The sequence below is a fragment of the Cryptomeria japonica genome, unplaced genomic scaffold (genome assembly GCF_030272615.1).
Source record: "Cryptomeria japonica unplaced genomic scaffold, Sugi_1.0 HiC_scaffold_280, whole genome shotgun sequence".
NCBI lineage: Eukaryota > Viridiplantae > Streptophyta > Pinopsida > Cupressales > Cupressaceae > Cryptomeria > Cryptomeria japonica.
In genome coordinates, this window is record NW_026729102.1 from 13,826 (window position 1) to 29,625 (window position 15,800).

The 15,800-nt window shown below is 59.9% G+C and overlaps 1 non-coding gene across 1 annotated transcript; it reads right to left on the bottom strand.

Moving 5' to 3' along the window:
- Positions 1-6,712: 6,712 nt before the first annotated feature.
- On the bottom strand, positions 6,713-6,831 carry LOC131870065 (5S ribosomal RNA). Its single transcript, XR_009368432.1, has one exon. It is a non-coding gene; the product is annotated as a 5S ribosomal RNA (ribosomal RNA).
- Between the last annotated feature and the right edge of the window lie 8,969 nt (positions 6,832-15,800).

The window sequence follows — 15,800 nt, forward strand, 5'->3', positions numbered from 1 at the left end:
GCCCACCCCGACAACCACCCCGTGACCTACCCTGGCTAGGGTTGGTGCACACCCACCCTGGTGCCCACCTTGGCACCCACCCTATGACCCACCTTGGCACGCACCTTAGTACCCACCCCGTTACCCACCCTAGGACCCACCCCGTGACCCACCTTGGCCAGGGTGGGTGCCTTGGTGCGCACAACTTGCCTGGGCTGCACACCAGGGCGGGCTCAAGATGGCACCCGCGTTCCGTTTTTTTCACTATCTTTCAAAACGGAAATTTTAAAATCTCATTTTTTTCTTTTTTTTGCCTTTTCTGGAAATTAGTGAAGGCAGCGCATCAAAGGTGCGCAATGCTGGTGCGAACCCGGGAGCGCTCCGATGTGTGCTCCAAGGTGCGGCGTGCACGAAGTCCGAGCCCGGTTTGCCCCGGGTGCGCACCTCGCGTGCACCTTCGCCGGGGTGAGCACCTTGGCTGGGTTGCGCGCCCTGGTGCGTACCAAGGAGCGCTCTGAAGTGTGCTCCAAGGTGCGGCGTGCACGAAGTCGGAGCCCGGTTTGCCCCGGGTGTGCACCTCGGGTGCGCACCTCGCGTGCACCTTCGCTGCGGTGGGCACCTTGGCTGGGTTGCGCGCCTTGGTGGGCACCATGCAGTGCACGAAGTCGGAGCCCGGTTTGCCCCGGGCGCGCACCTCCGCCAGGGTGGGCACCTTGGTGCGCACAACTTGCCTGGGCTGCGCATCAGGAAGGGCTCAAGATGGCACCCGCGTTCCGTTTTTTTCACTATCTTTCAGAACGGAAATTTTAAAATATCGTTTTTTTTTGCCTTTTCTGGAAATTAGTGAAGGCAGCGCATCAAAGGTGCGCAACGCTGGTGCGAACCTGGGAGCGCTCCGATGTGTGCTCCAAGGTGCGGCGTGCACGAAGTCGGAGCCCGGTTTGCCCCGGGTGCGCCCTGGTGGGCACCATGGTGCGCACCAAGGAGCGCTCCGAAGTGTGCTCCAAGGTGCGGCCTGCACGAAGTCGGAGCCCGGTTTGCCCCGGGTGTGCACCTCGGGTGGGCACCTTGGTGCGCATGCCTTGCCTGGGCTGCGCACCAGGGCGGGCTCAAGATGGCACCCGCGTTCCTTTTTTTTCACTATCTTTCAAAACGGAAATTTTAAAATCTCATTTTTTTTTGCCTTTTTCTGGAAATTAGTGAAGGCAGCGCATCAAAGGTGCGCACCTCGCTGCCCACCACGGTGCGCAACGCCGGTGGGCACCCGGGAGTGCTTCGAAGTGTGCTCCAAGGTGCTGCGTGCACGTTGTCGGAGCCCGGTTTGCCCCGGGTGCGCACCTCGCGTGCACCTTCGTCGGGGTGGGCACCTTGGCTTGGTTTGCCCCGGCTGCGCTCCGAAGCGGGGTTATTGGAGCGCCGCCTCTTTTTTTGTCGGAGCGTTTGGTGGGGTTTCTCGCATTGGCTCTTCCGAGGCCCGGTTGCCACCCTGGCGCGCACGAAGTCGGAAGTAGGGTTAATTGCCCGGGTGCGCACCTTTGCCAGGGTGGCACCTTACCTGGGCTGCGCACCAGGGCGGGCTCAAGATGGCACGCGCGTTCCGTTTTTTTCACTATCTTTCAAAACGGAAATTTTAAAATCTCCTTTTTTTTTTGCCTTTTCTGGAAATTAGTGAAGGCAGCGCATCAAAGGTGCGCACCTCGCTGCCCACCTTGGTGTGCTCTGAGGTGCGCACCCGGGAGCGCTACGAAGTGTGCTCCAAGGTGCGGCGTGCACGTTGTCGGAGCCCGGTTTGCCCCGGGTGCGCACCTCGCCTGCACCTTGGCCGGGGTGGGCACCTTGGCTGGGTTTGCCCAGGGTGCGCTCCGAAGCGGGGTTACTGGAGCGCCCCCTCTTTTTTTGTCAGAGAGTTTGGTGGGGTTTCTCGCATTGGCTCTTCCCAGGCCCGGTTGTTGGGTGCGCTCCCACCCTGGCGCGCGCGAAGTTGGAAGTTGGGTTAATTGCCCGGGCGCGCACCTTCGCCAGGGTGGGCACCTTGGTGCGCAAACCTTGGCTGGGCTGCGCACCAGGGCGGGCTCAAGATGGCACCAGCATTCCCTTTTTCTCACTATCTTTCAAAACGGAAATTTTAAAATCTCATTTTTTTTTTGCCTTTTATGGAAATTAGTGAAGGCATCGCATCAAAGGTGCGCACCTCGCTGCCCACCTTGGTGTGCTCCGAGGTGCCCACCACGGTGCGCAACGCCGGTGCGAACCCGGGAGCGCCCCGATGTGTGCTCCAAGGTGCGGCGTGCACGAAGTCGGACCCCGGTTTGCCCCGGGTGCGCACCTCGCGTGCACCTTGGTGCGCACACCTTGGCTGGGTTGCGCGGCCTGGTGGGCACCATGGTGCGCACCAAGGAGCGCTCCGAAGTGTGCTCCAAGGTGCGGCGTGCACGAAGTCGGAGCCCGGTTTGCCCCGGGTGCGCACCTTCGCCGCGGTGGGCACCATGGCGTGCACGAAGTCGGAGCCCGGTTTGCCCCGGGTGCGCACCTCGCGTGCACCTTCGCCGGGGTGGGCACCTCGGCTGGGTTGCGCGCCCTGGTGCGCACCAAGGAGCGCTCTGAAGTGTGCTCCAAGGTGCGGCGTGCACGAAGTCGGAGCCCGGTTTGCCCCGGGTGTGCACCTCGCGTGCACCTTCGCTGCGGTGGGCACCTTGGCTGGGTTGCGCGCCTTGGTGGGCACCATGCAGTGCACGAAGTCGGAGCCCGGTTTGCCCCGGGCGCGCACCTCCGCCAGGGTGGGCACCTTGGTGCGCACAACTTGCCTGGGCTGCGCACCAGGAAGGGCTCAAGATGGCACCCGCGTTCCGTTTTTTTCACTATCTTTCAGAACGGAAATTTTAAAATATCGTTTTTTTTTGCCTTTTCTGGAAATTAGTGAAGGCAGCGCATCAAAGGTGCGCAACGCTGGTGCGAACCTGGGAGCGCTCCGATGTGTGCTCCAAGGTGCGGCGTGCACGAAGTCGGACCCCGGTTTGCCCCGGGTGCGCACCTCGCGTGCACCTTGGTGCGCACACCTTGGCTGGGTTGCGCGCCCTGGTGGGCACCATGGTGCGCACCAAGGAGCGCTCCGAAGTGTGCTCCAAGGTGCGGCGTGCACGAAGTCGGAGCCCGGTTTGCCCCGGGTGCGCACCTCGCGTGCACCTTCGCCGCGGTGGGCACCATGGCGTGCACGAAGTCGGAGCCCGGTTTGCCCCGGGTGCGCACCTCGCGTGCACCTTCGCCGGGGTGGGCACCTTGGTGTGCAGACCTTGGCTGGGTTGCGCGCCCTGGTGGGCACCATGGTGCGCACCAAGGAGCGCTCCGAAGTGTGCTCCAAGGTGCGGCCTGCACGAAGTCGGAGCCCGGTTTGCCCCGGGTGTGCACCTCGGGTGGGCACCTTGGTGCGCATGCCTTGCCTGGGCTGCGCACCAGGGCGGGCTCAAGATGGCACCCGCGTTCCTTTTTTTTCACTATCTTTCAAAATGGAAATTTTAAAATCTCATTTTTTTTTGCCTTTTTCTGGAAATTAGTGAAGGCAGCGCATCAAAGGTGCGCACCTCGCTGCCCACCACGGTGCGCAACGCCGGTGGGCACCCGGGAGTGCTTCGAAGTGTGCTCCAAGGTGCTGCGTGCACGTTGTCGGAGCCCGGTTTGCCCCGGGTGCGCACCTCGCGTGCACCTTCGTCGGGGTGGGCACCTTGGCTGGGTTTGCCCCGGCTGCGCTCCGAAGCGGGGTTATTGGAGCGCCGCCTCTTTTTTTGTCGGAGCGTTTGGTGGGGTTTCTCGCATTGGCTCTTCCGAGGCCCGGTTGCCACCCTGGCGCGCACGAAGTCGGAAGTAGGGTTAATTGCCCGGGTGCGCACCTTTGCCAGGGTGGGCACCTTACCTGGGCTGCGCACCAGGGCGGGCTCAAGATGGCACGCGCGTTCCGTTTTTTTCACTATCTTTCAAAACGGAAATTTTAAAATCTCCTTTTTTTTTTGCCTTTTCTGGAAATTAGTGAAGGCAGCGCATCAAAGGTGCGCACCTCGCTGCCCACCTTGGTGTGCTCTGAGGTGCGCACCCGGGAGCGCTACGAAGTGTGCTCCAAGGTGCGGCGTGCACGTTGTCGGAGCCCGGTTTGCCCCGGGTGCGCACCTCGCCTGCACCTTGGCCGGGGTGGGCACCTTGGCTGGGTTTGCCCAGGGTGCGCTCCGAAGCGGGGTTACTGGAGCGCCCCCTCTTTTTTTGTCAGAGCGTTTGGTGGGGTTTCTCGCATTGGCTCTTCCCAGGCCCGGTTGTTGGGTGCGCTCCCACCCTGGCGCGCGCGAAGTTGGAAGTTGGGTTAATTGCCCGGGCGCGCACCTTCGCCAGGGTGGGCACCTTGGTGCGCACACCTTGGCTGGGCTGCGCACCAGGGCGGGCTCAAGATGGCACCAGCATTCCCTTTTTCTCACTATCTTTCAAAACGGAAATTTTAAAATCTCGTTTTTTTTTTGCCTTTTATGGAAATTAGTGAAGGCATCGCATCAAAGGTGCGCACCTCGCTGCCCACCTTGGTGTGCTCCGAGGTGCCCACCACGGTGCGCAACGCCGGTGCGAACCCGGGAGCGCCCCGATGTGTGCTCCAAGGTGCGGCGTGCACGAAGTCGGACCCCGGTTTGCCCCGGGTGCGCACCTCGCGTGCACCTTGGTGCGCACACCTTGGCTGGGTTGCGCGGCCTGGTGGGCACCATGGTGCGCACCAAGGAGCGCTCCGAAGTGTGCTCCAAGGTGCGGCGTGCACGAAGTCGGAGCCCGGTTTGCCCCGGGTACGCACCTCGCGTGCACCTTCGCCGGGGTGGGCACCTCGGCTGGGTTGCGCGCCCTGGTGCGCACCAAGGAGCGCTCCGAAGTGTGCTCCAAGGTGCGGCGTGCACGAAGTCGGAGCCCGGTTTGCCCCGGGTGCGCACCTTCGCCGCGGTGCGCACCATGGCGTGCACGAAGTCGGAGCCCGGTTTGCCCCGGGTGCGCACCTCGCGTGCACCTTCGGCGGGGTTGCGCGCCCTGGTGGGCACCATGGTGCGCACCAAGGAGCGCTCCGAAGTGTGCTCCAAGGTGCGGCGTGCACGAAGTCGGAGCCCGGTTTGCCCCGGGTGCGCACCTCGCGTGCACCTTCGGCGGGGTTGCGCGCCCTGGTGGGCACCATGGTGCGCACCAAGGAGCGCTCCGAAGTGTGCTCCAAGGTGCGGCGTGCACGAAGTCGGAGCCCGGTTTGCCCCGGGTGCGCACCTCGCGTGCACCTTCGCCGCGGTGGGCACCATGGCGTGCACGAAGTCGGAGCCCGGTTTGCCCCGGGTGCGCACCTCGCGTGCACCTTCGCCGGGGTGGGCACCTCGGCTGGGTTGCGCGCCCTGGTGCGCACCAAGGAGCGCTCCGAAGTGTGCTCCAAGGTGCGGCGTGCACGAAGTCGGAGCCCGGTTTGCCCCGGGTGCGCACCTCGCGTGCACCTTCGCCAGGGTGGGCACCTCGGTGCGCACACCTTCTCAATGTTTTCTTGCCTTTTCTGGAAATTGGTGAAGGCAGCGCATCAAAGGTGCGCACCTCGGTGTGCTCCGAGGTGCGAACCCGAGAGCGCTCCGAGGTGCCCACGAAGTCGGGTTAATTGCATTGTTTTCCCCGGGTGCGCTCCGAGGTGCGCAACATCGGCGCGCACCAAGGAGGGCTCCGAAGTGTGCTCCAAGGTGCGCACGATGGCGTGCACCTCTGGTGCGCACGATTCGGAGCTCGGTTTGACCGGGGTGCGCACACCTTGGCTGGGTTGCGCACCTTTTGTGCGCTCCAAGGTGCGCACGAAGTCGGAGCTCGGTTTGCCCCGGGTGCGCACCTTCGCCAGGGTGCGCACCTTGATGCGCACGCCTTGGCTGGGCTGCGCACCTTGGTGGGCGCCATGGTGCGCACCTTTCGTGCGCTCCAAGGTGCGCACGAAGTCGGAGCTCGGTTTGCCCCGGGTGCGCACCTTGGTGGGCGCCATGGTGCACTCCGAGGTGCCCAAGATTGGTGCGCACCAAGGAGCGCTCCGAAGTGCGCTCCAAGGTGCGCGCGAAGTCGAAAGTTGGGTTAATTGTCCGGTTTGCCTCGGGTGCGCACCTTGCGTGCACCTTCGCCAGGGTGGGCGCCTTGGTGCGCACACCTTGGCTGGGCTGCGCACACCTTGGCACCCGCGTTTCCTTCATTTTAAATTTTTTTTTTTTACAATCTCTCAAGTGGGAAATTCTATAATCTCAACTTTTTTTGCCTTTTCAGGAAACTTTTGAATGGAGCGCATCATTGGTGCGCTCCGAAGTGTGCTCCAAAGCTCTCTCCAGCTGCGTGCACCTGCCCCGGCCGCGCACCCGGCCCCGCCCAGCTTCGCTCACCTGTCCCGGGCGTCTGGTGCGGAACCTTAGAGTAAGAAACATCACCGTGCACCTTGGCCAACGTGCGCGACTCGACCGAGCGCGCACTGGCCGAGGTGCACACCGATTTCACCTGGGTGCGCGCGCAGCACCTCGGGCGCACCGGGGTGCGCGCACAACGCCCGGGTTGCACCGTGGCCTGTGTGCTCGGGGCGCCTCGGGTGCGCGCTCGGTGTCGCCCCCGCGCGCGCGGTAGTGCGGGCAGCGCACCCCGGCCCGGCCCGGCCCCGACGAGAACGCAAACGGGCAAAAGGTTTATTCAAATAGCATTGCGACGCCCGGCGAAAAACTAAAAAAGGGTGCAACACCGGGACTTCCCGGGAGGTCACCCATCCCAGTACTACTCCGGCCCAAGCGCGCTTAACTGCGGAGTTCTGATGGGATCCGGTGCACTAACGCTGGTATGATCGCACCCGTTATGAGCTTGTCGCAGTGTGTACTTAGCAAACCGCGACCCACGTGCGAATCCACCCCGGCCACCCACCCCCGTCGAGGTGCACACCCTCCCTCGCGAAGTGCGCCCCGTTCGCCAAGTGTGAGCCCTGCCCGGGTGCGCGCACCTTGCTAGGGCGTCGGGTGTGCACCCGGCCCGGCCTACGTGCGTGCACCTGGAGGGGGCGTCGTGTGCGTGCAGTGTCCCGTCTGCAACGCGGTGCCCACACACCACCTCGGGCGCAACGACCTGCGCTCACATGTGGGCCGAGTGCACCTTGGTGCATGTTCGGGGCGCCTCGGGTGCACGCTCGATCTTGCCCCGGTGCACCAAGGCGCTCGGTTTGCCCCGGGTGCGCACTTGGTGCAAGGTGGGCACCCAAAATAGGGATCAAGCACCAAAACACAAGTTTCGGGATGCAAAATGGGACCCAAGGACCACAAATGCGTTCCAAGACCCATGATGGGTCCACGAGAACAAAAATGTGTTCCGAGACTTAATAAACAAATATTGGGTTTTAGGAGAAGAAACATGCTCTGATGCCCAAAACGAGAATCGACCCCGAAAAGGCCACAGGCCAAAAGTGGGATGCGAGACAAAAAAAAATGGGACCCGAGGACCAAAATTGGGTTCCCAGGTCGAAGACAGGGCAACCGGACAAGAAACGACCTCTAAGGCTCGAAATGAGTCCCGACGACTAAAACTTGACAAGAAGCACCCATCAGGCACCCAACTCGACACCCATGGGATGCCGACCCACCCGGGCTTCCACCTAGCACACCTTGGCACCCACCCACCCTCGCACCCAACCTCGCACCCAACTTAGCACCTTTGAACCCACATTGGCACTCACCCTGACCCTGGCACCTTGGAACCCACATTGGCACTCACCTTGACCCTGGCACCCACCTTTGCACTCACCTTGGGACCCACCCTGGCTCCCACCTCGGCACCCACCCAGACACCCACCTTGGTTCCTTGGCACCCACCTTGGATCCTTGGCACCCACCCCGACACCCACCTTGGCACGCAACTTGGCTACTTGCCACCCACCTTGGCTCCTTGACGCCCACCCCGACAACCACCCCGTGACCTACCCTGGCTAGGGTTGGTGCACACCCACCCTGGTGCCCACCTTGGCACCCACCCTATGACCCACCTTGGCACGCACCTTAGTACCCACCCCGTTACCCACCCTAGGACCCACCCCGTGACCCACCTTGGCCAGGGTGGGTGCACCCACCCTGGTGCCCACCTTGGCACCCACCCATCCTAGCACCCAGCCTGTGACCGGGCTTGGAACCCAACCTTGCACCCGCACCCGTCTTGGCCAGTGTGGGTGCGCACCCATCCTGGCACCCACGTTGTGACACACCCTTTAACCCACGCACCCTAGCACCCACGTTGGCACCCACCTTGGAACCCAACCTAGCAACTTGGCACCCACCCCGTGACCCACCTTGGCATCCACCATAGCAGTCGCCGACTTGGCACCCACCTCGGCACCCACCTTGACACTTGTGGACCCACCTTGCCACTCACCCTAGCATCGACCCATCCTAGCACCCACCCTGGCACCTTTGCACCCTAGCACTCACCCATCCTAGCACCTAACCTGTGACCCACCTTGACACTCACCCTCGCACCCACCTTGGAACCCAACCTAGCACCCACCCACCCTGACACCAACCCTAGCACCTACCCACCCTTGCACCCACCCTGTGACCCATCTTGGCACCCACCCATCCTACCACTCAACCTATCACCCACCTTCTCACCCACCTTGGCATCCACCTTAGCACCCACCCACACTGGCACCTTGGCACCCACCTCGGGCAAGGTGGGTGCACACCCACCCTGGCACCCAATTTAGAACCCACCGAGCATGTTACCCACCTTGGCACCCACATTGCAGCCCACCCTAGTACCCACCCTATGACCCACATTGGCATCCACACCCTAGCACCCAGGCACCTCGACACCCGCCTTGACACCCACCCTAGCACTGAACCTGTGACCCACCTTGGAACTCACCCTAGAACCCACCCACCCTGTGAACCACCTTGGCATCCACCTTAGCACCCACCCACCTTGGCACCCACTCTAGCACTCACCCATCCTAACACCCAACTTGTTACCCACCTTGGCACCCGCCCTCGCGTCCACCTTGAAACCCACCCTAGCACCCACCCACGCAGGAGCCCACCTTGGCACCCAACCTAACACCCACGCATCCTGGCACCCAACTTGTGACCCACCTTGGAACCCACCCTAGTACCCACCTTTGAACCCACTATATCACCAACCCACCTTGGCACCCACCCTATGACCCTCTTTGGAATCCACCCTAGCACGCACCCACCCTGGCACCCACCATGGAGCGCACCCTAGCACCCACCCACCTCGGCACGCACCTCAACACCCACCTTGGTGTGCGCACTGCGCCAACCTCTCAAAGACCCTATGTGGTGCGCTCCAAAGTGTACACCTTTGGTGCGCTCCAAGGTGCGCACCTTTGGTGCACACCGAGGTGCACACCAAAGTGTGCACCGAGGTGAGCACCAAAGTGCACTCCAGGGTGCACACCAAGGCGTGCACCTTTGGTGCGGTCAATGCAAACGAATTCGGAAGTTGGGGTCGATGTCCTAATCGCTGCTGCAGACTACACGTATGAGAATCGGACAAATAGCTTTATATAGGGGAGGTGTTGCGTTTGATGGGTCGACTCCCCTGGTTGTGTGCACTGCACCAACTTCAAAGACCCTGTCTTGTTTAAGAAGTCAAAAGTTGGGGTGGATGTCCTAATCATTGCTGCAGTCTACGCATGTATGAGAATCAGACAAATAGCTTATATAGGGGAGGTGTTGCATTCGGTGGGTTGACTCCCCTGGTTGTGCGCACTGCGCCAACCTCAAAGACCCCGCATAGCAGAAGAAGTCGGAAGTCGGATTTTGGTGAGCACCAAGGCGTGCACCTTTGGTGCGGTCAACGCAGACGAATTCAGAAGTTGGGGTGGATGTCCTAATCGTTGTTGCAGGCTACACATGTATGAGAATCAGACAAATAGCTTATATAGGGGAGGTGTTGGGTTTGATGGGTCAACTCCCTTGGTTGTGCGCATTACGCCAACCTCAAAGACCTTGTTTTCGTTAAGAAGTCAAAAGTTGGGGTCAATGTCCTAATGGCTCCTGCAGGCTACACATGTATGAGAATCGGACAAATAGCTTATATAGGGGAGGTGTTGGGTTTGATGGGTCGACTCCCCTGGTTGTGCGCATTACGTCAACCTCAAAGACCTTGTTTTCGTTAAGAAGTCAAAAGTTGGGGTCGATGTCCTAATTGCTCCTGTAGACTACACATGTATGAGAATCAGACAAATAGCTTATATAGGGGAGGTGTTGGGTTTGATGGGTTGACTCCCCTAGTTGTTCGCATTACACCAACCTCAAAGACCTTGTTTTCGTTTAGAAGCCGAAAGTTGGGGTCGATGTCCTAATTGCTCCTGCAGGCTACGCATGTATGAGAATCAGACAAATAGCTTATATAGGGGAGGTGTTGGGTTTGATGGGTCGACTCCCCTGGTTGTGCGCATTGCGCCAACCTCAAAGACCCTGCATTGCGGATGAAGTCGAAAGTCAGAGTTTGGTGTGCTACAAGGTGTGGTCGAAGGTGCTCACCTAGGTGTGCACCTTTGGAGCACAGGAAAAGTGCCCTCCAAAAGTGCGCACCTTTGGAGTGCACAAAAGTGCCCTCCAAAAGTGCGCACCTTTGGAGCGCAGAAAAGTGCCCTCCAAAAAGTGCCCTCCAAAAGTGCGCACCTTTGGAGCGCAGAAAAGTGCCCTCCAAAAAGTGCCCTCCAAAAGTGCGCACCTTTGGAGCGCAGAAAAGTGCCCTCCAAAAAGTGCCCTCCAAAAGTGCGCACCTTTGGAGCGCAGAAAAGTGCCCTCCAAAAAGTGCCCTCCAAAAGTGCGCACCTTTGGAGCGCAGAAAAGTGCCCTCCAAAAAGTGCCCTCCAAAAGTGCGCACCTTTGGAGCGCAGAAAAGTGCCCTCCAAAAAGTGCCCTCCAAAAGTGCGCACCTTTGGAGCGCAGAAAAGTGCCCTCCAAAAAGTGCCCTCCAAAAGTGCGCACCTTTGGAGCGCAGAAAAGTGCCCTCCAAAAAGTGCCCTCCAAAAGTGCGCACCTTTGGAGCGCAGAAAAGTGCCCTCCAAAAAGTGCCCTCCAAAAGTGCGCACCTTTGGAGCGCAGAAAAGTGCCCTCCAAAAGTGCGCACCTTTGGAGCGCACAAAAGTGCCCTCCAAAAGTGCGCACTTTTGGTGCGCACCAAGGCGCTGGTTCGGTCGTTGCAGGCGAGTTCGGAAGTTGGGGTCGATGTCCTGAGCGGAGGTGCAAACTACACAGGTGTCGGAATCGGACAAATAGCTTATATAGGGGAGGTGTATGCTTCGATGGGTCGACTCCCCAGGTTGAGCGCACCGCGCCAACCTCAAAGACCCTACGGTATGGATGAAGTCGGAAGTTGGGTCCGATGACCGATTCGATTAGTAGGTATGCTCATGAGGTCGGAATTTGGGTCCGATGACCTGCCATGTGCAGGAAGGCGAATGTTGACACTGTGCGTTGCAAGGTGCACACCAAGGCGCTGGTGCGGTCTTTTTAGTCGAGTTCGGAAGTTGGGGTCGATGTCCTGATCGGAGGTGCAAGCTACACAGGTGTGGGAATCGGACAAATAGCTTATATAGGGGAGGTGTATGCTTCGTTGGGTCGACTCCCCGGGTTGAGCGCACCGCGCCAACCTCAAAGACCCTACGGTATGGATGAAGTCGGAAGTTGGGTCCGATGACCGATTCGATATGTAGGCATACTCGCGAGGTCGGAATTTGGGTCCGATGACCTGCCACGTGCAGGAAGGCGAATGTTGGCACTGTGCGTTGCAAGGTGCGCACCAAGGCGCTGGTTCGGTCGTTGGAGGCGAGTTCGGAAGTTGGGGTCGATGTCTTGATCGGAGGTGCAAACTACACAGGTGTGGGAATCGGACAAATAGCTTATATAGGGGAGGTGTATGCTTCGTTGGGTCGACTCCCCGGGTTGAGCGCACCGCGCCAACCTCAAAGACCCTACGGTATGGATGAAGTCGGAAGTTGGGTCCGATGACCGATTCGATATGTAGGCATACTCGCGAGGTCGGAATTTGGGTCCGATGACCTGCCATGTGCAGGAAGGCGAATGTTGGGACTGTGCGTCGCAAGGTGCGCACCAAGGCGCTGGTGCCGTCGTTGCAGTCGAGTTCGGAAGTTGGGGTCGATGTCCTGGTCAGAGGTGCAAACTACACAGGTGTGGGAATCGGACAAATAGCTTATATAGGGGAGGTGTATGCTTCGATGGGTCGACTCCCTGGGTTGAGCGCACCGCGCCAACCTCAAAGACCCTACAGTATGGATGAAGTCGGAAGTTGGGTCCGATGACCGATTCGATACGTAGGCATATTGGCGAGGTCTGAATTTGTGTCCGATGACCTGCCATGCGCAGGAAGGCGGAATTTGGGTCCGATGACCGAGTTGATGGCGTGCCATGCGCAGAAAGGCGGAATTTGGGTCCGATGACCGAGTTGATGTTGATGGCCCGCCATGCACAGGAAGGCGGAATTTGGGTCCGATGACCGATTTGAAGGCGTGCCATACGCAAAAAGGCGGAGTTTGGGTCCGATGACCGAGTTGATATTGATGGCCCGCCATGCGCAGGAAGGCGGAATTTGGGTCCGATGACCTGACATACGCATGGAGTCCGACTCGGGGGCCGATGTTCGATTCGATGACTTGCATTGTGGGTAAAGTCGGAAGTTGTGGTCTTTGACCCGATTCGATGACCAGACTTCGGCTGCTTGAGAATCGGACAAATAACTTATATAGGGGAGGTAGTGTTCTCGAGCATCCTCCCCCCGTGCCCGTTTATGTCGATTGATGCTGGTGCTCGACTGGTTGGAGCGCTCGGATGCAAAAATCTTGCACCAGGATTTATCGATTGTGATGGACACGGCAAGTCTCCTGATTGCTATGCAGGAGCTCATCGTGAATCTCTATGCGGCCTTGGTATGGACTCGACCTGCGGAATGGTTCGGCAATGGTAGTCGCTCCAACACGTCCTTGCAATGGCCACAGAGGTGATTCGACTAGAGCTCCAGTCTAGCTTTTGGGTTGCTTGGCGGACTGGTATAGCCGCGATCGAGTTCCGGCCATGAACGTTTTAGATAGCTCTTGGGCTTTCTGGGACGGAAGTCGGAAGTTTGGGCTGTTGTCCGATTTGATGACCATTCTTCGGATGTGTGAGAATCGGACAAATAACTTATATAGGGGACTGTGTTGTCTCACGCAGCCCCCTCCGTGCCCCTCTATCTCGACCGATGTTGGTGCTTGAAAGGGTTGGGATCGCTCGGATTTATAAACGTGCACCACCATTTGTCGAGTGTGAGGGACGCGGCAGGTCTCCTAAATGCTATGCGGGCGCTCTCTGAGAATCTCTATCCGGCCTCGACACAGACTAGTCTTGCTGAATGGTTTGGCACTGGTAGTCGATCCAACACGTCGTTGTTGTGGCCGCCTAGGCGATTCGATTCGAGCCCCCGTCTAGCTTTTGGGTTGCTTGGCGGATTTTGCCCTATCCGCAAGTGAGCTCGGTCCCTAAACGTTCGAGAAACCCGATTGCTATGCGCCGACTCTCTTTCTTGCGAGCCTCCATCTAGCTTTTGGGTCTCTACGGAACGGAAGTCGGAATCTGGGACCGTTGTTTGATTCGACGAGGCAGACTACGGTTGTGCGAGAATCGGACAAATAACTTATATAGGGGAGGTGTTGACTGGAGCATTCTCCCCCGTGCCCCTCTAACTCGACCAATGCTGGCGCTCGAACGGTGGTAGCGCTCGGATTTTCATTGAGCGCCAGCATTGGTCGATTTAGAGGGGCATGCGAGATTCCCGAATGCTATGCGAGGGCTCTAACGGAAATGTCTATTGGTTTCGGTATGGATGCAATTGCGAGTGGTTCGGCAAAGGTAGTCGTTCCGATGCGTCCATGTCGTGGCCAAATCGATAATTCGATTTGAGCCCTCGTATAGCATTTGGGTCTCTCGATGTGATTCCGCATTCCAGTCCCTTTGGGCACTGCTTGAGCCGCATCCCAGGGGGTTCCCTTCCCAATAATCTGCCTCGCAACCCGATTGCTATGCGGTGAGGCTCCTCGGCCGCCTCGGAACTATCTGTGTATCAGACGCATCGCGGGATAAGGGGTTGGCAACGGTAGTCGCCCCAAGCGCGTCCGATGCTTGGACCATTCCGAGGCGGCCCTGAAGCCTCTTCCGTCTAGCCGTTGGGTCCTTCTCGCCGCATCCCTCGCCTCGCACCCCGATTGCTATGCGGTGAGGCTCCTCGGCCGCCTCGGAACTATCTATGTATCGGACGCGTCGCGGGATAAGGGGTTGTCACTGGTAGTCGCCCCAAGCGCGTCCGATGCTTGGACCATTCCGAGGCGGCCCTGAAGCCTCTTCCGTCTAGCCGTTGGGTCCTTCTCGCCGCATCCCTCGCCTTGCACCCCGATTGCTATGCGGTGAGGCTCCTCGGCCGCCTCGGAACTATCTGTGTATCGGACGCGTCGCGGGATAAGGGGTTGTCACTGGTAGTCGCCCCAAGCGCGTCCGATGCTTGGACCATTCCGAGGCGGCCCTGAAGCCTCTTCCGTCTAGCCGTTGGGTCCTTCTCGCCGCATCCCTCGCCTCGCACCCCGATTGCTATGCGGTGAGGCTCCTCGGCCGCCTCGGAACTATCTGTGTATCGGACGCGTCGCGGGATAAGGGGTTGTCATTGGTAGTCGCCCCAAGCGCGTCCGATGCTTGGACCATTCCGAGGCGGCCCTGAAGCCTCTTCCGTCTAGCCGTTGGGTCCTTCTCGCCGCATCCCTCGCCTCGCACCCCGATTGCTATGCGGTGAGGCTCCTCGGCCGCCTCGGAACTATCTGTGTATCGGACGCGTCGCGGGATAAGGGGTTGTCACTGGTAGTCGCCCCAAGCGCGTCCGATGCTTGGACCATTCCGAGGCGGCCCTGAAGCCTCTTCCGTCTAGCCGTTGGGTCCTTCTCGCCGCATCCCTCGCCTCGCACCCCGATTGCTATGCGGTGAGGCTCCTCGGCCGCCTCGGAACTATCTGTGTATCGGACGCGTCGCGGGATAAGGGGTTGTCACTGGTAGTCGCCCCAAGCGCGTTCGATGCTTGGACCATTCCGAGGCGGCCCTGAAGCCTCTTCCGTCTAGCCGTTGGGTCCTTCTCGCCGCATCCCTCGCCTCGCACCCCGATTGCTATGCGGTGAGGCTCCTCGGCCGCCTTGGAACTATCTGTGTATCGGACGCGTCGCGGGATAAGGGGTTGTCACTGGTAGTCGCCCCAAGCGCGTCCGATGCTTGGACCATTCCGAGGCGGACCCGAAGCCTCTTCCGTCTAGCCGTTGGGTCCTTCTCGCCGCATCCTTCGCCTCGCACCCCGATTGCTATGCGGTGAGGCTCCTCGGCCGCCTCGGAACTATCTGTGTATCGGACGCGTCGCGGGATAAGGGGTTGTCACTGGTAGTCGCCCCAAGCGCGTCCGATGCTTGGACCATTCCGAGGCGGACCCGAAGCCTCTTCCGTCTAGCCGTTGGGTCCTTCTCGCCGCATCCCTCGCCTCGCACCCCGATTGCTATGCGGTGAGGCTCCTCGGCCGCCTTGGAACTATCTGTGTATCGGACGCGTCGCGGGATAAGGGGTTGTCACTGGTAGTCGCCCCAAGCGCGTCCGATGCTTGGACCATTCCGAGGCGGACCCGAAGCCTCTTCCGTCTAGCCGTTGGGTCCTTCTCGCCGCATCCCTCGCCTCGCACCCCGATTGCTATGCGGTGAGGCTCCTCGGCCGCCTTGGAACTATCTGTGTATC